The 27,185-nt window shown below is 36.9% G+C and overlaps 2 long non-coding RNA genes across 2 annotated transcripts; one reads left to right on the top strand and one right to left on the bottom strand.

Moving 5' to 3' along the window:
* The first annotated feature begins 5,309 nt into the window (after nucleotides 1-5,309).
* LOC147655334 (uncharacterized) lies at nucleotides 5,310-8,034 on the top strand. The gene is made up of 2 exons (XR_015284194.1): nucleotides 5,310-7,187; nucleotides 7,353-8,034. It is a non-coding gene; the product is annotated as an uncharacterized LOC147655334 (long non-coding RNA).
* Nucleotides 8,035-12,144: 4,110 nt separating this feature from the next.
* Nucleotides 12,145-26,878, bottom strand: LOC147655333 (uncharacterized). The gene is made up of 2 exons (XR_015284192.1): nucleotides 26,195-26,878; nucleotides 12,145-23,864 (listed from the first exon to the last, which is right to left on the bottom strand). It is a non-coding gene; the product is annotated as an uncharacterized LOC147655333 (long non-coding RNA).
* Nucleotides 26,879-27,185: the final 307 nt, after the last annotated feature.

Below are 27,185 nucleotides of genomic sequence, written 5' to 3'. Positions count from 1 at the left end.
ATCCAGTTAATGATCAGCACAAAATTGCAGTGGATATGAATCAGTGAATTAAATCTTATTAATTCTAAGAGCTTTTCTTCCAATAACACTTACACTGCAATTCTTAATGCATAATCCAAAAAAAATAGAACAATTCAATTGGCTTAGAGTGGCTGATTCCTTGAAACTATCTAACCATCACTAACACTCTCAAGTTTTTGAAATTCAAGAAGGTGTCTGATTTCCCTTGGGATAAAAATTTTAAAAATATGTTTGCCTGCTGATTTTTATTAATTGCTTTTTTGTTTGAGAACAGTTTCACTTGCAGCATTTATAAGCTGGTTTCACAAATTGAAAATCACAAATGTACATATTGCTCATATGCATATATTTATACATTAAAAAGGAAAAAAAGGATCAAGTGTTTTAATTTCATAGTGATACTTAATACATATTCAAAGAAAATTATATGAAACAGATGTCTGCAATATGCAGAGTATGCAACTCAATTCACTCAGTGTGTGTTTTTTAATGATAAACAAAATTTTTTCTTTGCAGTAAGTCATTTTATTGAATGGTTGTACTAAACCAATGTTCTTGTCTTCCAAACAGCTAAGGGAGAAATAATATATATATACATATATGAGAAAATGTCAATTTTTATCTCCATGTGAAAATCCAAAAAGCTGGTTAGCAATTTCCACTTAATTACTTTGGTGCCTGACAGCCTGCAGGCAACCAAATTGTACCAGAAAAAATGTTAATGGCCAAAGTTTGACAAAATACTTAGAGTATCTGCTATCTCGGCCGAACCGAGCTACTCAGAGCCCCATCCAGCCTCCAGTTGTTCAGGATTTACAGAACCAGTGTCACTGACTTCAGTTCCCAAAGGAATTAAACTGATATGAAGAATCTTTATACATTTAATACTCTCTGGAATCCTGAATAATCACAATTATTTTTATTAAAAACTTTAGAGGAAGGGTTGCTGCTACCTCTTCAACAGTAGCTTAGAGGATGCCACAGATGGCCACCTTGAAATATAGAGCTAAACCATTTACTTCACAGAAGATGTGCTGTAGCCACCATGCTTTACAAAGGTGGGACACATTTTCCATTCTCCCTTCAAACCTGTGCCAGCCTTCAGTTAAGTAAAATTCAATGCATAACTTTGAAGCCTAGAGGGTACTCTAATTCTTTGTAAACTTCTATCAACACAAAGAACAGCCACTGGGCCCATCTCCTGCGGGCTCTGAGTTTCAGTTCCACATATCCAGATTCATCTAAGTTATTATTGCTGGGCAGCTCTCAGCTTTTAGGCATTGAAAAAGAAAATAAGCGATTAAAAATAGTAACTTATAGTAGGTAACTACAGTAAGATAGGGCTCTTTAAAAAATGTATACCTTTAACAGGGTCACTCAAAAGTCAGAAAGAAACCTGTACAGTAATGGAAGAGGTAAAAACTGTCATGCAGTATTTCTTGATACATTTCTGAATTGTGAAAATCTGGTTTATATAGCATAAATGTAACTGGAGCACTATTTACACTGGTTAATCACATGAATAGCTCTGCAATGAAGCCTGGATCTCTGCTTCAAATGTCCTTTTGCTTATACTTTTACTTTTTTATTATTATTACATTCAAGACATGCAGCAGCAAACAAAATGGTCATGAAATGAACTAGTGAAATAGTCACACAGTGATATTTGTGGGAAATAGACTTGTGGTACATCATGTCAGATAATCTGTGGCCTGGTCTACTTCTGCTAGGAAATTTTCCATGATCAATCTCTACAGTGTAGATATCTAAATCTGAGCCAGTCTTCAAGACTTGTTTCTTAGTCCATGAAGATAAAAAGGCGTATTTACACTCAGATACTTTTCATCTTGCTGCTGATGTCTAAATTGAGGCAGAAGTACTGCAATGCAAACACACCTTGTTTCTTAAGAGCAACTCTAATTTAAATCATCCTGGAATGAAAAGAGCACTGCAGATAAGTATAAACCCAGTCATCTGTTTTGTCTCACAGATGTGCACAAAAGTGTATTCATTTCTTCCATGTTAAAGTCTTTGTAATGTCCTGGTAGAATTTACTCCTCTGACTACAAATAAGATACCTTCTACAGACAGCTTGTAACAAAAGAATGAGATGCAAATTGTACAGTATTTACCCACAAATCCAAGGAGCTTTTTTCCAGTGTCATCTTTTATTTTTCCTAATCTAAAATTAATATACTATATGAACACATTGTTTACTCTTGCACTGAGATTTTAAGGTCTTACAAGCTACCTCCCCTGTTGACAGATAATATTGTTCAGTATGTTTTTCTCTCTCAGTGTTTAGCAACTAATGACATGGGCTGGTAACCTTTGGAGTGTTTTGTCTGACAACTAAATATTCCATTTCTTGACATAAGCAGGCTGCAAGCCTCACTGGGAGAAAACATACCCTTTCCAGCAACTGTTGTCAACACTGAACATCATGAATATTTTTCCAGATCTAGAAAGACCTAGATTTGCTAACAAGGCTCCCCACAGTGCCTTTCTTCTGGATTTTGCCTTCAGAAAGATCTTTGACAACTCGTGAATAGAACATGTTTCTTGGAGCAGAAAATCCAAATCACCAGCATTTGTCCTATTGGAACTGTAGTCAGCAGAAAAGGAAGCTCTGCAGTTATTATGGAGACTGGGGGTGGGAAGTATGTCTATATCCCATGTCTTGAGATGTGAAAAGAAATAATGACATTTATTTAAAAATTTTAAAAAATAAAATTGTACACAGTATATCAGTGTGACAACATGAACAGCCCAATCAGAATGAAGACTAGACCATAGAAAATCATTAATTTGGACAAGATTATGTTATTTAACCTGTAAAGAAATGCCCATGTCATAAATGCTCTCCAGAGGTCACCTGTTCTTGACCCTGCAAACCAAACACCGAGGCAAAAATGACTGCAAGTTTTTCTATCCTCATAGATATCACTCATCACTGCCCTACATCATACCATTTTCCCATTATATAATTGGATACAGGACAAATAAATGCAATTTTCAAGGCTGAATCTAGTTAATTCCTGCTATGGCAAGGTCAAACATTCAAACAACTGTGCATTGATGAATAGAAAATGATCTCTGCCTTATATGCTGACCACATCACAAAGCTGTTAAAAATCAGAAAAACATCTGAACAAATTAATATTGATTTTTTTTTCATGTTCCTCTTAAAGTCAAATATGCTCAGTATTTTTTGAGAGTACACTTGGGTAAAAAAAAATGAAAAGGTAAAATTCCTAAATTGATTTTTTTTAGGACTTCATTTTAGATAATTTTGAAGAAGCTGTTATAAAATAATGGGGAAAAGATCTAGTATTACATTATACATTCACAAAGAGCTGTAATTTCTTTCCTCATTCCATTGTCACTGAGGAATAACTTCATTAAATTATGAGTATTATAATTTGATTGGGTTAATCTGGTTAAATGTTGGCGACTAAAATGTTAAAATCACCTGAGATCCCTCACTGTTGTCAAATAATTGATTAGTGTGGAAGCTAAGGTATAATTCACTTCTTTCTAAATTAAACTTCTACATCTGGACAATGGACTTAAGACCATTCACTCCAGTGAATATGCTGATTAGATCTTTATTACCTATAATAGGAAACTAAGCAATTGATTCCAAATGTAGGGACCTACATTAGGATACCTAGGTTTGAGTGAAATGAACGCTACACACAAGTGAATCTGAATCCATATCTTTCTATGTCATTAGAAAATAATTTAAGTAATTGCATTATAGCCACCTCATATTACTTCTGTATTTTATCATTTATATCTTTTTTGTTCCTGTTTTCAAAAAATGTCTGATGGAAGATAAGCTTTTTAGTCAAATTCAGGCAACTTACTTGATCTGAAGGTCTAATCCTGCAAAGTGCATGCATATCTGAACCCTTCCAGGGACATCCACCAGTTTTTGGGTTTTTTTCCCAGCCTTGAACATCAATCCACTTCTGCATGAATAACTGTCTTTTGGCTAGGGATTTATTTACCCTTCCTAATTTTAAGCAGTCAAGTAGAAAAATTTTGGAAATAGATCATTATTTAGTCGCCTAAATACCACTTTAAGCATTAATTTAGTGATTTGCTTACTGGCATCGTATGCAATCAAGCCTGAAAACTGGTCCTTCAATGCCAATGGAGCAGCAAACTGGAGCCAGCCTTTTATATTAATGAAAAAATAAGGCAACTGATGGAAGCTCTGTGTTATCAGAGGAGCAGCAGTCAAGCCACTGAGCAGTTCTCTTTATTAATTCTTTTAACAAGCATATGATCTTAAGTACCTGCCATTTTTGTTACAATACTTGTAAAGAGTTCATTAAAAACTGAAATTCTGTGGCCTTCTTTTCTTTTCTTTTTTTTTTTTTTTTTTTTTTTCTGGTTTATCTTTAATTGAATGCAAATCCTTTGTCTAGCAAGGAAATAGAGAACACAAAATACGGTCAGTGTGCCCTGACTTTAGAAATCTTTTAGGGGTGGTTATATGGTGTTCCAATGAAAAACTGTGTGGGTTTGATGAAGAGATCTTCCACATAAACACCATCTTTCCCAAAGTTATACCTGAAAGGCTGATGTGATGATGACAGATGCACACAATCAAATTTCTCAGTGTCCTGAGGATACTAACAACCCTTCCTGACCCTGTCCAGCCCCACCTGTGGCCTCTCCTCCAGCTGCCCCACCAACACTATGAGTGGCCATTCCTGTCTCCTGGATGGGTATCTTGAGCATGCACGGTAGGCTCCTCTCCAGTGCCTTTCTCCTTTTGTCTCCACCTTGGCTCCTGGAGGGATCCCAGCTGCTACCAGCCCAAGTCTCTGCCTCCCCATGTTCATCCCCCATAGCACTGTGCATCACTGGTGACAACACAGCCTGGGTGGGGTCACCCTCAGCTTGACCCCCTCATGGAACAGCTTCTTCCTCAGTTCTCCATCACACTCATGATTGGCCTGTCTGAAATACAGAGACACACTCCTCCACACGAGGCATGAATACTCCTTTGGCTGTTTTAAACTATGCTGTGTTTGATTAATTTTGGCACAAAAATCATGCTTTTAATTTTAAAAATTATTAGCTTTCTTTCCGACACTTTCTGAAAGGAAAAACAGGCAAAACAGTAATGGTCCATTTAACTATGTTTTGCTATTATGATGAACTTTGAGCTCAGGTTTCAGTCATTACTCATCGTTCACAGCAACAGAATTTACAATTGTAAACCTTATTTGTCACAGACATAGAATCTTTTTCAGCTAAAACTGCTCAATTTCTAAAGTAATTTCCACACTTAATTAATTGGGTTTTTTCTGTTCATAAATATGTCCACTTTTTAAAATAAAAATTCTGTCATAATTACTTCTGAGGAAACTCAATTTAATTACTGGGTTTCCTTGGTCAAAATTCCACATATACATACTTTCAGCACTGACAAACATGAAAAGATTGTTGCTATACATGTGATAAATACCTGCTGGTGTTTCTGATGGTCCTGGAGAAGAGACACAAAACAGGAAATCATTAGATAGTTGAATATTTATTTGATTAAATACAACCCTATTATTTTATCCAACCTCCCAACCCTGCATGTAGGTATGCAAGCTACCGAAATTCAGGGAATCTAGGTCAATAGAATAGCCACTACTGTAAATAATATATTTTTCCTGGCTCAAAAAGCTAAGCAGTAAGACTGACAAAAAAGAAAGGGTAATTTGGTGCTAAGAAAGATGTTACTGCGTGAAGATATCTCCCAATCTCCTGATTAGTCGAAGCAAAGAAGACCTTGTGTTAATGCAGCCAATTAATTTATAATTGATTTTTCCTATTCTAAGAAGCAAAACTTATATTAGAAAAAGAATTTGAAGTTACCTGCAACTAATTCTGTCTTGGATGTCAAACAGTTCTGCAGAAAACTTCTATTCTTTCAGCTAACATTTTTTTCTTTCTCTTTTCAAATCTATATTTGCATTTTTATTATAAGAAATTACAACCACCCTAGAAAATACCTAGAGGCACAAAGTTTTATTGTTGTCAATATCACCAGTCCATTTTCTCCCTTTTTTTTCTGTTTGCCTTGAGACATTGATCTTCACCTGTACTATTTTCTGTTTCTTTGTTCAAGCTCTGGTGATTTTGTTAACTTTTATTATTCTCTTGACACTGATTTTTTCTGTATCTCTGTTTTTCCCTTTGCTAGACTTGACACTTTCTTCTCCCATCAAAAATATGTCAGACATCTCCTTAGGCCCCAGCATCCTAATTTAAATCCTGTATTGATGTACTACTACTTAGTTTCATTTAATAGTACATCAATAGAGAGCAGGTAGGATGGCAAAGTCTCTCTGAGAATTCTGAGGTATTTTGTATTGATTTAAATTACTTCCTACAGAGTAACTGTACTTCATCTGATGCAGGTCATATTATACTCTCTCTGGAGCCATTAGAATGATGTTGATTTCAGGTATTTTTCAGGTCAAAATTCTGGCAACTTTTGCAATGGGAAGCTTTAGGAATGAGAAGCATACAGGCAATCCTGTCTCTTTTCTATTTTTTTAAGACAGTGTGAGTGACTGGAAGGATTGCTGACTTTAAATATTTCAGATGCAGGTTTGGGTGAGGGGACAGGTCTTGCCCTGGCAAGGCAGGGCCTGTTCCACACACCCCATCCCACCCCACGCTGCCCTAGAGCCCAGCCCCACAATGGCCACAAGCCCTGGTACACTGCTGACAATACTCCACTCCTGTCCCTGAAGCCCCTAACCCAGCTCCTCAGTGGCCACCAGACCAGAAGCCCCACCTGGAGGAAGGGCTCAGGAAAGCAGAAGGGTCCTTAAGCCGAAGCATGAGGTAAGCTCATGTTGAGTCCTTCCTGTCCTTGGATTATATGGCAGCTGAGATCATACCTCAATCAAAGAGGCAGTAGCTATACCTTGCTTTTCTCTCTTGCTTTACTTTCTTTCTATTATTTTCTACTCCTAATTTTGTCTTCTAGAAATATGGGTGACTTTGTATGGTTTGTTTGCTAAGTCAATGTTCAGTGAACTGAAGGAGAAAATAGGACCTGCTTTGAGCAGTTTAACGGCCTACATAGAAGAGAAGATGTACTTGACACAAGGCTTAGAATTCATCTGAAACTCTGTTGCATAAGCCAGGTTTGGAAAAGCTTCTGTTTCATAGTTTTTCTCAAATGAGATGATGAGAACCTGTTAGGTCTAGACACTAGCATTGTTGGCTTAGGAATCCAGACCCCTGCAACAGTGTCAGATCTCTGTAGGGGCCAGTACATTTCTGAATTGTCTCTTGTTTTTTGCTTCTAGTCTCATTGCAGCTGGTGTTTCATAAAGAAAGAGATTTCTGGTGGTCAGCAAGAGAAGTTGGAACCATCTGTGACCACAGACATAACAAGACCTAGAATTAAAGAAGTTAGTATGGCAAGGACTATGATTATTTTGCTGCAGTGAATATACCCTTCTTTACCTTAAGAAAAGGGTTTGTATATAAAAAAAATATGTGATAACCTAGAAAAGCCTAAAGGATGAATTATTTGTGCTGGATTATATGCAGTAGCCCCATTTACTTGTGATTTAGTTGTGTTATACTGATGAGAAAGGAGGAGCCAAGAACTTCGTATACATAAGGTATTACTGAAAATATTTGCTCATCTTTTCATCTTTCTCATTTAGCAACATCAATTCTAAATCTGAATAGTCAAAAAGTAACACTCAGCAAATTTTTTTTTAATGTTCTGAGGTCTAGGAACAGCTCAATGACCCTTTCCCATCATGACAGTTATCCATCTATGGATGGTACTGATCCAAAGCATGTTAGCAACTTAACTCCTTGGTCAAGACCAGGACTTTCAAGCCAAGCACATGATATCATCACATGTCACATATCACAAAGCTGCTCTGTAGCTACTGTTCATACTAGAAATCTCACCAGACAAATGACCAAAGGAATTTGGAGAGTGAACTGTTTTCCTAATTTTCACCGTTCTCTTAAAATGCAGATGAAGCAAACAATGCTCAGTTTTTAGCTATTTGTTTAACTAAACTGTTTCTAGAACAAGATCTTTCTGTGCACTTTAGGTTCATCACTAAAATTGTGAAGAAGTCCTTATAATTATCACTTGATTCTACATAGCAAGGTTACACTTCAGAGCATGAAAAGTTACCAGTACTTTTTTCCCACACTGAGAGTTCATTTATGGAAGTGTAGTTTAGCAGAATATATGAAATACAGATTTGACTAGGAGACTAATTGTATTAGGATCTCAGCTGGATACTTTTTACAGCATTTTTATGGTTATGCTGAAGCTAAATACAGAGTGCCTAGTTGGGAACTGAGTGATTCCAAATTTATTCTGCAGTTTAAGGTTCCCAGTCATGAATGACTTACCGTCCTGTATAAGGTCAATTTACTCAATACTGAGGATACTCATGGGAAAACTGTAACATAGTGGGGCTATTTATAATGTTGAAATAGTCATTTATAAAAGTAATCTCTCCTTATATAGCAATAGCAAAGATACTGAAGATTCTACTGAATAAACACTCTAAAAATGTAATAACAAGGCCTAAAATCAAAGGTTAGTGACAATCTGCATCAGGCTAATCATCTTATTTTTTACAGAATTAAAAGATACACAAACAATACAGTCAGTGGGTTTGCTGAATATTTCTGTCCATGTAATTTAAAATAATTAACTAATGTGGTATTTAAAAAGAAGTCCAAATATTTTGAATATTATTCACCAGCTTTGGTTGAATTAAGTTTTTCCTCTCTAAAATGTTTCAGTGTTTGACTGTATTTCAAGTTGACCATGGTTAGCACCATTTAATTACAGTGACTTCATCAGGAAGAACAACCTAATCATTAATCAACTTAACCTGTTTCAGACATTAGTCTCTTCTCACTTTTCCAGTTATGTCCATTGGACTCTCTTTTTTGAGAAACAGATATTATGATTTATTCACGAAGGTGATTATATCAAATTATGTTAAATTTTCTGTATGATCTTGGAGAAAAATAGCCTATAATGCCTGTTGGAACAATAACCTATTGGAAATTGGAAACAGAAATTCTCATTCAGGTCTAAACTTACATGTATGATCTGTGCTGCATCTATTTATAATTACTATTTATTCTATTATATAAAGATGGACATTAAAAAAAGTTGACCAAAAGTTTGGATCCAAAATTTCTGTTCTGTGTGTTTGGTGTTAGAAAGAATATCTAGAATCAAAGGGAGAAGCAGAGAGCTGGAAAAGTATTATATCTGCTAGCAGGAAGCCTTGGAAGCCAAAACACAGTATGAAAATAGGACTGTGGTTATGCTTTGAAAAGGTTATAAATAAGAGCTTCAGTTGTTTCTGAATGTATAACAGAATATTAGAGGACCAGAATGCCACAGATACCGGAGTTCTATACTGGTTAGTAGACAATGTTTCAGTTTACAATATAATGTAACAGAAATAAAATAAACTGCCTCTGTGTACATCTATGAATACATATGTAAGGATGTATGTATATACATATACGAATATGCATCATGGCTAAATAGTGTTGCATTGTAGACTATATTGCAAAAGAGAGCATAATCAAAACTTTGTGGTCACCAAAAATCATAAACTAAGTTAAACCTTCTGTGGAAATACCTGGGCCTCGGTGGGTTCTTCAAAAGAGGTATAACCTGTTTGGTAGTTCTTCCAGACATATTTCTCAGTAAACCCATTCTTCTTCCTTAAAGAACTTAGCCATATTTTTTTTCCCCTTATTCCCATTCAAAGAAAATTATGCAAGGATGGCCACTTGTTTTCCTTGACAGAATTATTTCCAAAAAAAATGCTTCACATTAAAATGATGAGCCAACAAAACCCCAATTTTATTGCACTGACATCATAACAGCTCCCTAGCAGCTGTTATGCTACTATCAATATATAGCATGGATGAAATAATGATACAGGCTGGTGGTGTTATTTAGCCCAGTAACTCCTACAGAACATATGCAATGTTACTGTAGGGCCTCAATTGAAATACTGTGAGAAGTTTAGTTCATCACAATATAAGAAAGACATTTAGCTTTTGGAGAACGACCAAAGGAGGGCCATGAGGATGGTGAAAGGCCTTGAGAGGAAGCCATATGAGGCTGAGGTCACTTGGTCCATTCAGGCTGGAGAAGACTGAGGAGAGACCTCACTGCAGTTGCAACCTCCTCATGAGGGGAAAAGGAAGGGCAGGCACTGATCTCCTGTCTGTGGCAAGCAGTGACAGGACCCAAGGGAATGGCCTGAAGCTGTGTCAGAGGAGGGTAAGCTGGATATAAGAAAAAGGTTCTTCACCCACAGAGGGGTTTGGCACTGGAACAGGTTCCCCTTGGAAATGGTCAGAGCACCAGCCTGACAGAGCTCAAGATGTATTTGGGCAATACACTGAGGCACAAGGTGACTCTTGGGCACAAGGTGACTCTTGGGGATGTGGTGTGCAGGGCCAGGAGTTGGACTCAGTGATCCTTGTGAGGCCCTTTAAACTCAGCTTATTCTGTGATTCTTTGATATATCTCTGCAAGGCTTTAAAATCAAGCCACAAAGTGAAAAATCCGTATTTAACATAAGTATTTGGTAGATGTTATTTGGTGTTTTTTGACCTGTAACACTTCTGAAAACAAAGGAAAAAATCATCATTTTTACTTTTATGTATAGTTTATATAGTTATTCCACATATGCTTGTTAAAAGTCCATTTTGAAGATCTCAAGCTTGATCTAAAGAAGGCATCATTGAGGAAGCAGAGGAAATAGATTATTTTTTCCCTCTGTCCTCCATGACTTAAAATCCATGATTTCATGTTAGTTCTCAGGGGAAAAAAAAATCACAAGTTTCTATTGTTTATTTCTTTTATTTCACTCAAATATTTGGGCTATCAACTTGCAGAAAATCAGAACTCAAAATGGAATTTGTTTCAGGTTTTCATGTGCAGCCATAGAAAAATATAAAAGTAGATATTTTTTATAGTTATGCAGTTGAGAGATGAGAAACTTGGAGGTTACTAGAAACAAGATGACCCATTCACTGTATTTTTAATTTGGTTTTAGACATAGATATTTCTTATATTTTGGAATAATAAAATCATGACTAGTTTTAAATAGCCTAAAGTAAAACTTTGCTCCAAGCTTTTTATAGGACTCAGTTTGCTGTAATCCTCTACTCCCGGCCCTAGGGGTCTGCTAGCTAGCTCCTTGTGTACCGGGGGGGAGGAGGGTACGATGATGTGTACAGGTAAAAGACAAGGGAGGCTCTTTCTTCTGTGACCAGCGGCCCTCAGTTTATTCTTGGAACCACTCCAGGGAAAAAAGACACAGAACAGGAAATAGCAGGGACTTTTACACTGGGGGGAAGGGGGAGAGTAGAATTACAGCCAATGGAATGAGACCTAAGCGATGGGGCAAGGGGAAGGAACCAACATCACAAACCCAGGGCGGGAGCACAGGGAAAAAACACTCAGTGTAATGTCTTAGTGCAACACGACATCAGTTATTTAAGACATTTCACTCCTGCACTCTTATAGGTCTCTCTCGTCTCACGTGGAATGTCACTGCCACAAAGACCTAAAGTTAACTAAAGCTTGATTTCACTTACCTGTAACTCCTATATGCTGTCTACAAAATGGATTTAACTTGATTATTCTAACCAGAAGAGGACACTGATTAATAACAAACTGGCATAAATGTACTTATAACTTACTTAGAAGGAAGCCATTATATTCCTCAAAATACAAAGGCATATCTTTAACCTATTTTCTCAATTGTATTTCAAATCATACTTTCTAATTGTTAACTTCGACTCAGGAATATTTCAATTGTCAAGCTGTGAGTTGGGCTATATTCTGTCTCTACTTTCACTTGAAAAAATGTTCCTGAATGTAGTGGTTTCAGTTTGAAAACCAGGCCAAAACATCAATTAATGTAGTGGGTTTGGTTCACCACCCGAATCACAGCACCCCTTAATGTAGTGAGTTCAGCGCTGGCCAAATGCCAGTGCACCCACTGAAATTATGTACTCATTTTCCTCTGTGAGATAAGGATCAGGAGAAGAGCAAAGTAGGTTCAAAACTTTAAAGGTTAGAAAGAAAGCTTTATTAACGGAACTAAATGAAGAATAATAATCAGAATAAACCTTTAGAACACTTTTCTTTCCCCCAGCTCCTCTTCCCTTTCCCACAGACAACATAAAGAGACAAAACTTGGGGTTTTCAGTCAGTTTACCACTTCAAAATAAATCTTTTCATCAGTTCACTTAGGGAGAGGAGTCTCTCCTGCCATGTCATGGAGACTTTTCCATAAGAAACTGTTCTCTTGTGGCTTTGGTTTCACTGCAAACTAGTTCACCTGGGAAAAGAAAACCTGCTCACTATGTGGCAGTCCCTCCCATTGACTTAGAGATGGCCCTCAAAAACAGCTTTTCCCACAGCTGTTTTTGAGGGCCATCTCAGCTCATATGATGCAATTTTAAGGATGAGTTGTTCTAGTATAGAAACAAAGGGTCTTCTATCTCTAGGATTATAAGTTCTCTCCTATCCGTGGAGTAAGGGTTCTCTTCTCTCTCTGTTCAAGCTTCTCATCAGATCACAGCTACTTCAGTATCTGTTTGCTTCAGCCTGGGTGCCTTTGCTCAAAGACTGTGATTTGAATGCTCCATCCCCATGCATTTCATGAATTATAGGGAAATACTTTAATGGATCATGTCCTTGCCATAGCCTTACACAAGAATTTCCAAGACAGGGTGACATGACAGCAATCTCCTCATTCTCATCCCTGTGGGCTTTGGCTCTTCCTTCTTCCCTGACCTTGGTGTCTTCATGTTGTTCTCCTCATGTGCCTTCACCTTTCCTTTTCTGACTCAGGAGAAAATTGGCTTTTACAGATTTATTGTGTTCTCAAATGGAATGTTTCAGTGCTGAAAGGCTGAAACAGATAGGCACGCAAAGCCTCTCACTGCCTGAGCTAGAACAGTGGTGGCCTCTCTGGCTGTTTCTTGTCCCTGGTCACTTTCATCTCTAGCCATGGGACTACATCCTGTGCAGACTGCCTTTGGTCTCAGCCTCCCCTGGTGTCTCGCAGTGCCAGAAGACTCATTCCCAGCAGGATGGCTCGCTGGCTTTTGGCTGGAACGGAAGCTGGCCTGGCCCAGCCCAGGGCCTAGCAGGGCTGGCCTGGCCCAGCCTGGGCCTAGCGGGGCCTGCCCGGCCTACCAACTGCAGAGCACGGCACAGCAACCACCAGGTTTCAGTAGCCACACACGGCCTGCTGGAGCTTCCCTTCCCCCTGCCCCATCCTGGCAGCCAGATCTTGTGGGCCAGCTTGCCCAGCCTTACTGAGAAGGGGCAGGGAAACGCTACCACTCTTTTGCGGAAAGTAGGAAGTAAAAGAGAATTTTACTCTTTTCACAGTTTTTTCCTCTCTTAAATATGATTCAGAGAGGTGTGTCAAGCTTCTCTAATTGGTTTAACAGAGTATCAATATTCAGAACTAGCTATCTATTGGTTCTGTCAGGCACAAACAAAGCTGTAATGTTCCTCACAGGAAAATATCACTTCCTGGCTGATAGATTTTTCCCTTAACTAAAAACCAAGATATGTCAAACCACAACAGTGTCAACAATTAAATTACATTTGCCTTAGGTGAAAATTAAGATGAAGCTTCCTTGCTTAGTACAGGGTATATCCACTTGTATAGACACAGTAGTCCTTGTCTTTTTTGGTAGCTTTTCTAGTAGCAAAACAGATGTTAATCAAAGCTTTAAATATGTAAACATAAAGGCGCATTATTCATATGATCCATCTTACACAATGGGCAGCATGCTGTAGGCTTAAGGCAGCCCTAAGCACCATAAAGCTTGAAACTTCATGCCAAGTTTGCATTACTTCATCACTTAATGGTGATTATGAGGCCTGCAATGTCATTGCCATTGTGCCATTTTCCTGAGCTATGACTAAAGCCTGCTTTCAGTAGTCTGTTGGATATTATACTTTGGAAAATTTAGAATACTAGAAAACAAGTTTGATTCTCATAGATCCTGTGCTGCTTTTTGCTTCCAAATTGATTACCAGATATTTACTGAAAAGAGGGTAGATTACTTTTAGATGCTTGTTAAAATTTCCTCCTCCCATGTTCAGCTTTCCTGCTTCTTTCTAAAACAAAAGACAAAAGCAAAAAGAATTATCAGTTGGCAAACAAAGGGGACTGGGAAAGCACTTATAATCTAGTTTGAGTTTGCTTCTTGTTTCCAAAGGACATTATTCAGAGAAAGGAAAGGAGAACTACTAGAGACAACTTAAGATCATTACTTTTGGAGTAGTGAGAGCTCCGTAGCATGCTGCGAGACCACATAAGCTAGTTCCCCGATATTTTTCTTGTGTTTCTAGTCAACGGTAATGTAAAGATAAGGGAAGAGAATTTGTGTAATGTACCTTGGTGCTGCAGTCATTTGACACAAATGGTCTTGAAAGATGGACAACTGATGGCAAAATTAGTGACTGTTTATATATTGAGCCCAAAGGATGAATGTGAAGTGTTAGCCTTGAAACTGAGAGAAGAATCTTATAGTTTCTCAGAAAGTGTACCAGCCTTTTGTTCAATCACAAAGTCTTACCCTAAATATCAATTTATTGTACAAATTTATGAGAGTGTATTTCCCTAACTGCAGGGTAGATGGAATACTTCCATCCAACCACAAGGGTACTAAGGAAATCAGTACTATTAGTTTCTCTTTTACGCCTTTTTGTACTGGGCCATACCATTTATACTGAAGAAAGTGTTTAGTTTTTATTTTTTTAAATAACTTCAAGGCATTAATTCACATGCTGACTCCAGGGAATTAATTGTTCAACTCTTACTGGCTTCATCAGGATCATATGTAGTTTGTTGTGAGAACTGACAGCCAAGATATCTATCTGCTGAACTAAGATAGGAAGTCTAAGGAGAAATATTTGGAAAGCATGAGAAGGGATTCATGAGTGAAGAGATGAGGAGGAAGGGGAAAAACTAACAGAGTGACTATTTGACTATATGACTATGACTACTCATACAGGCCAGTCTGCGCTTTAGAAATCTGGGTGTGTATGTACTGGAAGGCAAAAGGATGTTTGCTTAAACAGAATTTTTTCCATTTTGCCACTTCAAGTTTTGTGAAACAATGTCCCAAATGGTAAATAAGATAATAAAAAACCCCCAAACCTGTGATACTGCTGAGCACTTTACTAAGGAAGGCAAAATACCGAACAAGAAAAAGAAACAAACACAAATTCGGGACCAGGAAGGAGACTGACCTAGACATGTTTTCCTAAGTCTCCACACATCTTCAGCTTACTTGCAAGTGTTTATATGTACACCAGGAATAAGAGAGAAAACATGCCTTTAGTTGTGTTTATCTAACATGAAAGTACACTGAGGCTTCATATCTGTAAAATACAATTATTTTGGAAACTCATAGTGCTCTAATTCTCACAAATAGTTTTCTTAGTTTGCCATTACAAATGCTGAAAAAAGAATTGCTATAGGAAATTTATAATGTCTGCTATCACAACTGTTCTGTTGCAATTGCATTTGAAATAGAACGTGCTTCAGCAATTCTAAAAATCAGACAGGTAATACACTAATATACATGAAGGAATTCTCTTCTTAATAGATTTTTCAGTATAAGCTTCACATAGGAACCTAATGTTATTATTTAAAAATAAATGTTTTTTTGTTCTTTATATATTTCTGATTTTCATAAGACACTTTTGCTGTTCAGAAAATAAACTTTTCTTGTCCTCATGGGGCATACAAATAAGCATACTCTGTCTGAGGGTTTTATGATCCTGATGTTTTGTGCATATTTCCTGTGACAAACAAGTTATGGTAAAATGACAGCAGGGTGCCTGTATGACCTTACTGTTTTATACAGGCTATTAGTGAGAGTTACCATGAGGCAGCCTTGGATATGACTTGGAAATTGTTGTAGTGAATTACTCAAAGCATTAGACTGCACATGCAGGATGGTACTAAATAAAAGAAGTGAATGTTTCTTGTAAGCATTTGTCATTTTGCAACAAATTAATCATTAAATTTTAGATAACTGGAAGGTAGTTTACTCTCTTGTATTCCTAGGACTTGAACTTCTCCAGTATCCCTAATGAGCTCTACCAAACAAAAGTGAGGCTGACCTTGACAAAGATCACAGGAGATGTGTTTAAATAGAAAGTCTGCACCCTAATTTGTTTAAGGAACTTGTAACTGATTGCAAAAATATACTGAACAAAAGAGGAGAAATAAGGGAAAAAATGAGGGAAAAAAAGTCTGATTGCATTTGGTGAATATTTTTGGTTTCAAACTGAGACAATACCATTAAATGTGTTGTTTCCCAAAGGGTGTTAAGAGTAAACATATGTCATAAGGTTAGTCTGTCCCCTGTATACATAGAAGTAGACTCATGATCAAAGAAGAACGTGTGCCTATTTTATATCACCTAGAGTAGAGTGAGATTTCAATGACTTTTCAATAACTCAAATAGCAGTTTTAGAGTCATGAAGTTATGTTAAGATGTGTGTGTGTCAATACAGGAAAAGAGTAACTGAGGTATGTTGAACTATTGAACAGACATCATCACACACTGCAGAGATTTCTGTAGTCCTCTGAATGGTCCACCAGGACACTGAGGTCCTTTTCTGCAAAGCTGCTTTCCAGCTGGGTGATCCCCAGCATATCCTGGTGCAGGAATTTTTGCCTTCCCTTATTGAACTTGATGAGGTTGCTGTCCACCCATTTCTGCCCCTGTTGAAGTCCCTCTGGATTGTGGCATGTCTCACTGGTGTGTCAGTCTTGCGACAAGAGAAACTTGTTGAGATTACACTCTTCACCATTATCCAGATCGGTATGTGATGATAAAGAGGATCACACCCAGTATTGACTGTCAGTTTACACTGATGCCTCCAATTAGATTTTGCACTGTAGATCATCCCACTCTAGGCTCAGCCATTCAGCCAATTTTCAGTCCACCTCACTGACTGCCCATCCAGCCCATACCTATCAACTTCTCTGAGGATCTTATGGGAGTCAGTGTTGAAAACTTTACCAAAGTCAAGGTAGACAATATTGACTGCTGTCTGCTCATCTAGCAAGCCAGTCATTTCATTGTAAGAGTATCAGTTTGATCTCCACACCAAAGTGGTTGAAATGAGACCTTATAAACAATGAGGAAGAAAAGGTGCAAAATGCAAAGTAAAATGCTATTACAAGAAGTATACTTCAACTAGACATTGGAAAAAGTTTTGTATTACCAGAAACTCCACTGAAGCTGCCCATTACAGGGGGGAAAAAAAAATTGTTTCTATTTTCTGTATTTTCCCTTTTATTTTTGTTTTTAATAATATAACTTGAAACTGTGATTGCAATCAGGGAGTAGAATTCCCAGCTCTATCTAAAAAAATCGTCAAGTACTGTATTTCCATGTTTATAATCTGAAGATTAAATTTTGTTAGATATAAAAACATGGCTAGAGTTCACAGTGATTTGTGCCAACTACCTGAATATTCAGTTGGTGTGATGGAAAATATGCAGCCTCCTCCACACTCCTCTCTGTTGCCTCGCTGTCCTTTGTCCCCCTCAACCGTCTGTTTCTTCCCTACTTCAATAGCTCCTCTCACTATAAATCTGCTTGCACTTCTTATTTGCGTTATCTCTGGCTTTATTTTATAATAAAAATCCAGCATAAGGAGTAAAGGTGCAGTGAAGCATTAATCTGTTGCAGAACACGTGACTCAAGGCCATTGAAAGGTGCAACATTTTTCATTTTGTTTCACTCGTTCTCTCCTCTTTCAATGTGATGTGCTTTATCTAAGGACTATAAGCTTACAAGTAAAACAGCTAAATGGGGTTTTTTGGTTTATAATAATTCAATAATTATTGAAAATTATTTTAGAAAATTGTTCCTCCCTTACTATAGTGTGCCATTTATTGAATTATAATCTAATAAAAAATAGCTGCTTCTGTTTATAGAATGCAAATTGGTACAGTGGGTAGAAAAAGCCATCTTGGTTCTGCTTTTTTAAGTTATTGAGCAATAATGGTTTTTTTAATGCTAGCCCAGAACTGTCTACATAGCTCTTTATAACTGTGTTGAAAAGCTGAGGGTAATAGCAAAGTCTTCATGTTAGTGAATAGAGCCATGATTTCACAAAAAAAAAAAATCATAAATTATATATATGTTCAGAATAGGAATTTAAAGAGAGAGAGAGAGAGAGAGATGAAAAAAATACAGTAAAGGAAAACCGTTTTATATTGCCAGTGGAGAATCATGAAGGTCAAGTGATCTGGCACTGCCTGCCTCTCCCTCTATGTGGTTGTATACCAGCATTTACAAAATGGTGTGAAATGAACTCTGAGGGAAAATATTCTTAAAAAATGATTGATATTATTTGTGGAGTAAACAACATTTTACTTCAGAAGGAATTGTATTTCTCTACTAAAACTGGATATGTGACAAATAATAAACAAGGTTATTACTTGGTCATTATTATTATTACATATCTCTCTGGGGATCAACCTTGACATGCAAAGAATATCATTCAACAACTTTCTTTACATAAATCTTATGCCTGCTGATGTCGTAGTACCTTTTGTGTCCAACTACCTTGTGTGATATGAGGATTATGTCAGAGTGCAGTGAAGGGTATATCTGTCAAGAATTGCATGATCCAAAAGCCACAGAAAGCAATAACTTTTCACTTCAGTCAGCCTTGGATCAGGTATAGGATGATTATTGCTGCAGCCTGTGGGTACCGGCACAGCTTCGGAATTGTGTGACTTGCATGTGCTGTCAGGCCCTGTTGTACTGAACGGGGACACCAGTGGGAAGGAAATATTTCTTTATGCCAATTACATATGTTAGGTAGTTCTAGGGGTTTTTTGAAGACAATACATGATTAAGTTCTTACTGTGCTGCACAGAGGAGCAGTGCAAGCTGGTAGGATTAGCATTTTCACATTTTCTGTATATTTAATAAGGAGATAAACTGTAGTGTCGAGCATAAAGAACATAAGTACTTCTGTCTAACAACAGCACACTTCTATTTGCAAAATGAAGATTCTGTTTGTAACTGAGAATTTGCTGCTGTGTGAATCTGCCTTTTAAACTATGTTCATAAATGCAAAATTACTGAAAATAATTTCCCACAAATGTATACTTAGGCTAAATAATTATAATTTATATTTTATTTCTGTAGTTTTATTTCTCAGAGAAGGTTTTTTCCAATAGAATCTAAAAACAATCTGCTCAGTGGTTAGATGTAATTTTACAATATTTTTTACGTTGAACACTCAATGCTTTATTGTTTCTCTTTAATTATGCCATAGTCAACAGTGCTGCACATGGTCTTTACTGTATAATTGTCTGATCATTCCCAGAAAATAATGAAGATGTCTGGGCTATAACCATAGGCCCAGATTTCCAAACCTGGATGTCTGCAGTTAAAGCTTTAAATCCTGATTAAGGCTCATTGATAAATATGACCTAATTTTCGTTCCCCTAGGTCTTTCCATTGATTCATGGCCACTGAAAATCTTTGAAAAGCCAGAAAAATTTAGGTTGAAGTAACAATACGGATTTAAAAAATTAATTTCAGATGCTTAACTGTGGCCTAAAAGTATGTGTTGTGGTGCCCAATATTAACATGACCATCATTATAACATTCTTTTGAAGGCAAGTCTGCTTCTGTTAAAATCAGTGGGACCTGTGCCAGTGCCCAGCTGGGGAGGATTTGGCATGTTATAAGGAAAAAGCTTCAATGTAAAATAATAAGGACTTGAAAACTTTGGTACAGTTATGGTGTTCCAAGAATGCAGATAGATAATTTTGGGGGATTATGTGTTCACAATAAGGGAATAGATATTCCATTAAACTTTTGTGTGATCCATTCTTTGGCAGGATGTTAATGTTTATGAATGAGTCTTCATTGTAATCCTGTGTGCTAATAAACACCCTTTTACAATTCAATCTGACAGCTACTCCAAATTCATGGATTGTCCTGCTAGAGGCTTCCAAGGTCATAGTCCTTCAAAGCAATGTTTGTCAAATTGCTCTGACACACCTCCTGCTGGCAAGCCTACTCTCAGGGTGTTAATATTCCATTACAGAGCCACATAACCTTGAAAATTGATTGCAGGCCACAATAGAAATGGCAAAAGAGCCCAGGTAGACGAAGGTTACTGGTGGTGATGATGGCAGGGAATCTGTTATGAAAGGCAGAAAGTGTCTTCAGAAGAAACAGAATTTGCACAGACATTTCCAAAGTCACCCACAGGATGTTTAAAGAACTACTGAAGTTTGTGGTACGATATGTAAACCATACATATTTGCAATATGATGAGTGAAAGTTCGTGCTGAAACCATGAGATTTAGAAGTGCCTGTTAGCACTAGCATGCCTAAAGAATTGTGCCTAGAGAGAAAATGTTTTCAATGAGATAAAAGAATGTGCTAAAAATAAAATCTTTGTTTTAGACTAAGTAAGGTTATCGGAAAAATAGTCCAGTATATCAGACTTGGTTTTGTTTTCATAACTACCTGTAGACATAGAAACTTGGGTATGTTTAAGAACCATGAAGAGGTAAGTCAGATCAGAATCAGATCCTATCTTTTCAGCATTCAGATACAAGTGAATTCTGAAATTGTAACTGGAATTGAGAAAGCTGTTGCATATAGTAGTGAGTACTTGCCAAACTTCTAAATTCAAAATGTGGCTATTGGGAATTCAAATGAATTTGGAAATGTTCTGTCTGCATGGAAATGTTTCTTTTATGCATGTTAAAATTCATGCTGGTAAATTAATGTGGTCACACAGTTTCTTGTTGCTCTAAGACCCTCAAAAGAGATGGTTTTCAGAATTTGAAATGCATGCTTGTTTTCAACGAGACCAAAAATGAGGCGAGATCAAAGCAGTAAAGTTAATATTTATGCGGAAAAACACGTTTAAAAAGTGAATAATCAGCTAAAACACATAGAATTGCTTGTGGGTATATTGCGTAGTGAAGATATAGTCAATATGACAACCCAAGTTAGACCCTCTACTAACAACAACTGCAAAAGTGTCTTTGAACGTTCTTTGTTAGACTATAAAGCACATCATTTGACTTAGACTGCTCTTCATTGCATCAATACAAATTACACAAGGGATTAAAACTCATCAGCAGATTTATAATTTTAGTAAAACAAATAATTGCAAAAAAGTTTTTTCTGCCTTTTCTTTTTGTTATTTTTTAAAAAGCCCAAAGTATAACTATGTATCTTCAAAGATAAACTCTCTGACAATTCACTTCTCATTTTATTAGTTTATGTTCCATAAGTTTTTCTCTCTGTCTTGTCTTTCACTCTCTCTTTTCTACACCTTACCCCCAAACTTGGCACCACATTTTCTTAGACTTGAATGCACACCTGCTAAACTTCTAGGTAAGGAAAGTAACTTTGTATGAGAAAATGTCAGGAAAGTCAGAATCTGAAATTTATTAACCAAGATATGGCAAATGTAAATGTCAACTTGTGTAACTCTGGGTACTTGAGGTTGCAATAGATTTTTCAGCTGTCTGGGCAATGAAAAGTGAACTTTTATTTCAATGACAATGAAATAGCACTATGCCTGATATGAGAAAGTGCTGTAGCTAGAGGGCATATTTCAAGCAAATTGTTTTTTACTTACCTGTGTCTCAAAGTTTTCACATTAAAAGTGAACTTAGTATATGCAAAACACAAAAATGCATATTTTCAATGATTATCATTCATACTTCACTTATTTGAACAAATAAATATGAAGCGCTATATGTTAGCATGTGATCATATTAAATATATTCTTAAATCTTATCTGTAAACTCTTAAATATTGCTGACTGAAAACTTCAGAACAACTCAGACTCAGGAGAACTTAATGGGCATCAGTAGAGAGGAAAGAAACTGTCAGAGTAACTTATCTCTCCAACCAGCACAGAGAGAAACACAGGTATTAAAAGTGAGCTCTTAATGTTGTAGTTTAAAAACATCCTGCTGCTTTATCACAAGAGAAAATAACTAACCACAAACCACAAAAATCTTCTACAAAAAAAAACAACTCAAAACCAGTCTTAAAGCACAATGTGATGTTTATCAGTACTCTGCTGGTCTAAGCTCATTGTTTGGAGCACTATCTCCATTTACAGAGAAAAAAGTTTCTTCAGAGCAAAATATTCCATTTGTGTGGTCATTTCAGGGAGTGTCAGAACAGGTTTTGATTATGGAAATATTAGTCTTTCCTCCCATGAGATGTAAAATCATGTTATGATAGAACAATATAAACTCAGCTGACTGCTCAGACTTGCATTTCAAATCAATGGAATTACTGTAGTAAAATTAAAAAAAAATCCAACCAAAAAACAGTGACAACAATGTGTGGTAATTATTTTTCTCTCTCACCTCATACATTACATTTGATAAACAATAGAGCTGATAACTGTTCATTCCTTGCCTACCTCCTCCCTTGTCTCTCACGAATGAGTACATGCACACCATTTACTATTTTGCAATTGCATAGAAGAATTTTCATAGAAAAGTTCTTTTCTTCCACAGCTATATTTACTAATTGAAAGTAGAATTATATGAAAAAATATTCAAAATATGATGCATCTCATATAAACTAAAAATATATCAGGTTGTGTGTGCTGCTTTCCTAGTTACTGTCCTTCGATTACTGCTTTGGATTTCATCATTGTGGTAATGGCAGTGATACAACATTAGTTATTAGCCTTTTACTTCTTGGCCATTTATTCACTTTTTATTGCTACTGCCATAAATCTATTTCAACAAGGAGGAATAATGAAACTGGAAGTGTAGTATTCTAAAAAGATATGAAAAATAAAATAGGTCTTGCAAACATCTTTTCTCTTAGCAGAGCTGTGCACTGCAGTTCTAACAATACAGATGAAACCATCATATGGATAGAGAGCTCCCACCTCTGTGTGCTCAGACATATGCACAGATGCACAGAAAAAAAAAACTTCTAAATGAATCTTGTAGTAAATTTGGTGGTATTTTTTAAAAGTTCACTTCCTCTGTCAAGAGAAAAAATATAGCTTTCAACCCCATTTTACTGCTCTATGGAGGAGTATTCTGATGGATAATAATTACATGTGTTCTCAATACTAGATCACAGAGAATAGCTCTAGCTCCTTGGAACTATTCTAAGGTAAACAGACAGATCTTAAGATAACTGAAGTTATATGTGCTTCAGAATGATCAGTAATGCATTCATAAATAATTTATTAGGTACAAGACAAACCCTATATCAGGTCATTTAAAATTAGTTTGTATGAAAATTTGTATCTATGACCAACATATAGATATCTTCTTAAAATAAGATGGATGACAACAAACATGCATTTTTAGACAAAATATACATATCATAAACATTTCATTTTCAATAGACATTCATTAAAAAAATTTCAAAAATTAGTTGACTCTTCCCATTTTGAGACTTCATAACCCAAGGCAATTACTGTAAGAAATAATCTATAATAAAATAATTCTTACAGTGCTCATAGTAAAGTGTATAGAAGTGTATAGGGACAAAATGCTATAGAATTTTCTGGTTAATAGCAATGAAAACACTATTCATGTATGCTCATTTCAAATGACCAAGCTTAACACTGTGAGTTAGTAAACTTTTTTGATGATTATTATATCTTTTTTTTAAATAAAGACATAACCTTTACTAGAGCGTGATAACTCTGTCACATTTTGGTTCTCATTCAACTCCTCTATTATGTTCTCCAAGACCTGGGGGGAAAAAAAAACAGAGCAGGGGTGTGAAACAATAAGTCCAAAGCCAGTTAATAGCTTGTAATTAATTCCACTTTGCTTCCTAGACTGGCGTCATAGTTGAGACTAAATGGTATCACTTTTCTGCATCCAGTTAGGTACATGGTTAAGAATTAGGCTCAGAATGGAGCTAGACTGAAGGCAAGCTAGCAATTGAGATGTCTAAAATGAGCATTGAAACCCAAATCTACTCTCATCAATGACTATGTTTGAAGTAATTGACTGAGTGTTAGAAGTATGGACAACTCTTTATTCCCTTGTAGCTTTTCCCCCATACAATGAAGAATCCAAATATTTTTAGATAATCCATATTTTCTTCTCTAGACCAGAGAGTATGTGATTTTTCAGCTTAGTGTATTCTGCACTTATATGGAAGGAAAATATTCTAGGTTCCTGCATGCACTTGGGAATTTCTTTTGTGATGTACATCCATTTGCTGAGATACACAAACAAGCTTGTATCAGGGATAACAATTTCCAGAGTTAAATATTCCAGAATTCTGACAATGTAAAGGGCTTGATTAATTTTACAAATTTAATAATTTATTTTCTTTGCTGCACAATTTTGTCAGGAGTTGGGTGCTTCACATACTTTAAATGTACTTGGTAAGTAGATCAGTCTTCCAGAAAATAAAATTAATCTCAAGTGGTTCTCATAGAATTTATTAAACTGAGAAGGATGCTGATCCTTAGTGCCTGATTTGAAAACTTGGTTTAGACCTGAGACAATGATTTGAAAGGAGGATTATAACATCATTGCCATATTGCTAAAATAGACTGTCATTCTATGTGGAGTCTGTCGCGGTACTGAAATGCTGAGGAGCAGCTCAGCCCCCACAGTGGTGTTAAACAGAAGTGCACCTCATTCCCTCACCTTTAGTAGGCTAAGGTGCAGGTTGCCAAGCTTTTAAGATAGCAACTTTAAATATAGGTAACTCAATTCCACCCACATTCTATTTTTGGTATTGAAGGCCTCTGTCAGATTGAGCTCTAGGTTTCTGGTGGAACTGAGATTACATTAATTACAAACCTTTTAATCCTAATTAGGGTTCATGCCTGAGGAAAGAGAGTACCTGCTTATGTTTAAATAAACGCTCAAAAAGTAAAAATATTGTTTCCAACATGGGGGAAAAAAAAGGATAAAAAAGAAGAAAAATAGAGGAACAATCTGAAGCTTTTAGTCAGAGGAAAAACTGGAGGCTGATTTAAGATGTTAAAGAGACTGAGGGCAACAAGCCAAAAACAAGCCTGTCAAATCAATTTTATGACTGGTCTTTTCTGAGACATTGTTGTCTTCAGATGCACTTTATTTTTGAGCATTCTGACAATAAAATTACATGAGGAAGTGCTTCCTTCCCAAGACCTATTTGTCAAATTATTATTGTCAACACAGCCATCTCACATCCATCAGATTATTGTTTACTTATTAAAATTCTGCAAGCAATTAGTAAATAGGAAGTTTGCACAAAATTGTATAAAATTATTGGAAATAGCTATTAACACTGCTTATATAAGTAAGCTATTTTTAGGCATCATCTCTGGTACTATTTTGTTTAATCATAAATAGAAAACTAAAAAATAATGATAATATTACTTTTGTTGAATATTTGAAGACAAAAAGTAAATAGTGATAGCAGAGAAAATTAATTTCTGAAAAATACTCAAATTTCAGTATAATCACATTTAAAATTTGAATGTAAAAAATTAAAGATTAAAATATTATCACAAAATACTTGGGGTTTATGTAACTTGATTGCTGAACAAAATATATTTTTCATTCCTATGATAAATCCTCCTTTTTTGTTTATAGACAACAACAAAATGTTTAATTCTATAATTAAATTTAAATCATATTTCTAAATTTTGATTATTTTTATTCTCCATTTTCCAATTATATTATTTCATTTATATTGGCCCACTGGATTTTGTGATGCCATTTTAATATACAACCTTACTGTCTTGCCTTTTGTTCCATTCACAAAATGTAAAATTAACTAGAAAATAATAGCTTCTAAGAGAAGAAAAAAGACCAGTTCAGTAATATCAGAGATGCATTACAGGAGGCAGGAGAAGAAGTAAGGTGTGCTCCAAAAATTGTTTAAAATATTGAAATTGTGCAGCCATTTAGCACATAGATTAAAAACTAAGGCAAACATAGTCTCTAAGAACTTTTGATTGGGTAGTATTAACTGTGGTAAACTAAATTAAATTTTAAATTAAATTAAAGTAAATTAAATGTGGTAGTTTGACACTGATTGATATTTAGAGAAAGAAGTAAGAGATACTCACTGAAGTGATTTCTTTGAGAGAAGCTGCTGGGAGCTTCTTCTGTGTCTGAGAGGCCAATAGCTGGCCAGTTCTGAGAACTGACAACATTTTGCACCACTGAAAATTAGGTCCACCTCTGTGAATACCACCTTTTAAAAAAGCCAAGCTCGGGAACTTTTCTCTCTTTTGTTTCTGGCCTCAGAAGGGAACGGAGCTCGGGTGAGGCCAGCCCCGCGCCCCCGCGGCCTGTGTGGCCTGGGGAAAGGCCGGGCCAGACCCCAGCGGCTCCCGGGCAGGGGATGGAGACTGAGGGGATGGAGACTGAGGGGGATGGAGACTGAGGGGGATGGAGACTGAGGGGATGGAGACTGAGGGGATGGAGACTGAGGGGATGAAGACTGAGGGGATGGAGGCAGAGGGTGTCCCTCCAGGCCAAGCCGGGCTCTGCTGCGGCACTGGCCCTTCCCGGGAAGCCCTCTGGGTCCCGTTCTGGTGGGGTGGCCGAAACCCCTTCCCAGGGGGACTGAGCCCTTTCCAGCAGTGCTGCCAAGCTGGGTCAGCCCCGGCTCGGCTGAAATTCTGCTGCCACTGAGTTTTACCAGAAACTGCCAGGCAGGGGGAGGGGAAGCAATCGGCCCGCGGTGTGCTGCCTCTGAGGGCTGGCCTGGCTGCTGAGATCCCACTGCAGCCACCGACAAATCCTCCAGCATAAACGGCTCCGGCCGCTGCCCCGGCAGAGATCACATAACCATCCACAGGTCTGAGCCAGATTTAACCCTTTCACTATACAGATGAGACCTGCAGACCTGGTTCCTCTCTCCAGGGAGAGAAAAGGACAGAGTGACACGTAGAAAGGCAGCATGAAAACATCAAGGTCAGTAAAAGAAGGAGCCAAGACTCAGATGGAAGAGGGATGAGGAGATGCTGAATGAGGCTGAAATTTTCTTTTGGTAGGGTCATGGAGATGGACAATTATTATTAATTCATGAAAGAGTATTGGGGGGATGAAGTA

The sequence above is a fragment of the Cyanistes caeruleus genome, chromosome 1 (genome assembly GCF_971803275.1).
Source record: "Cyanistes caeruleus chromosome 1, bCyaCae1.hap1.1, whole genome shotgun sequence".
Lineage (NCBI taxonomy): Eukaryota > Metazoa > Chordata > Aves > Passeriformes > Paridae > Cyanistes > Cyanistes caeruleus.
This window is presented reverse-complemented; position numbering and strand designations above follow the sequence as displayed.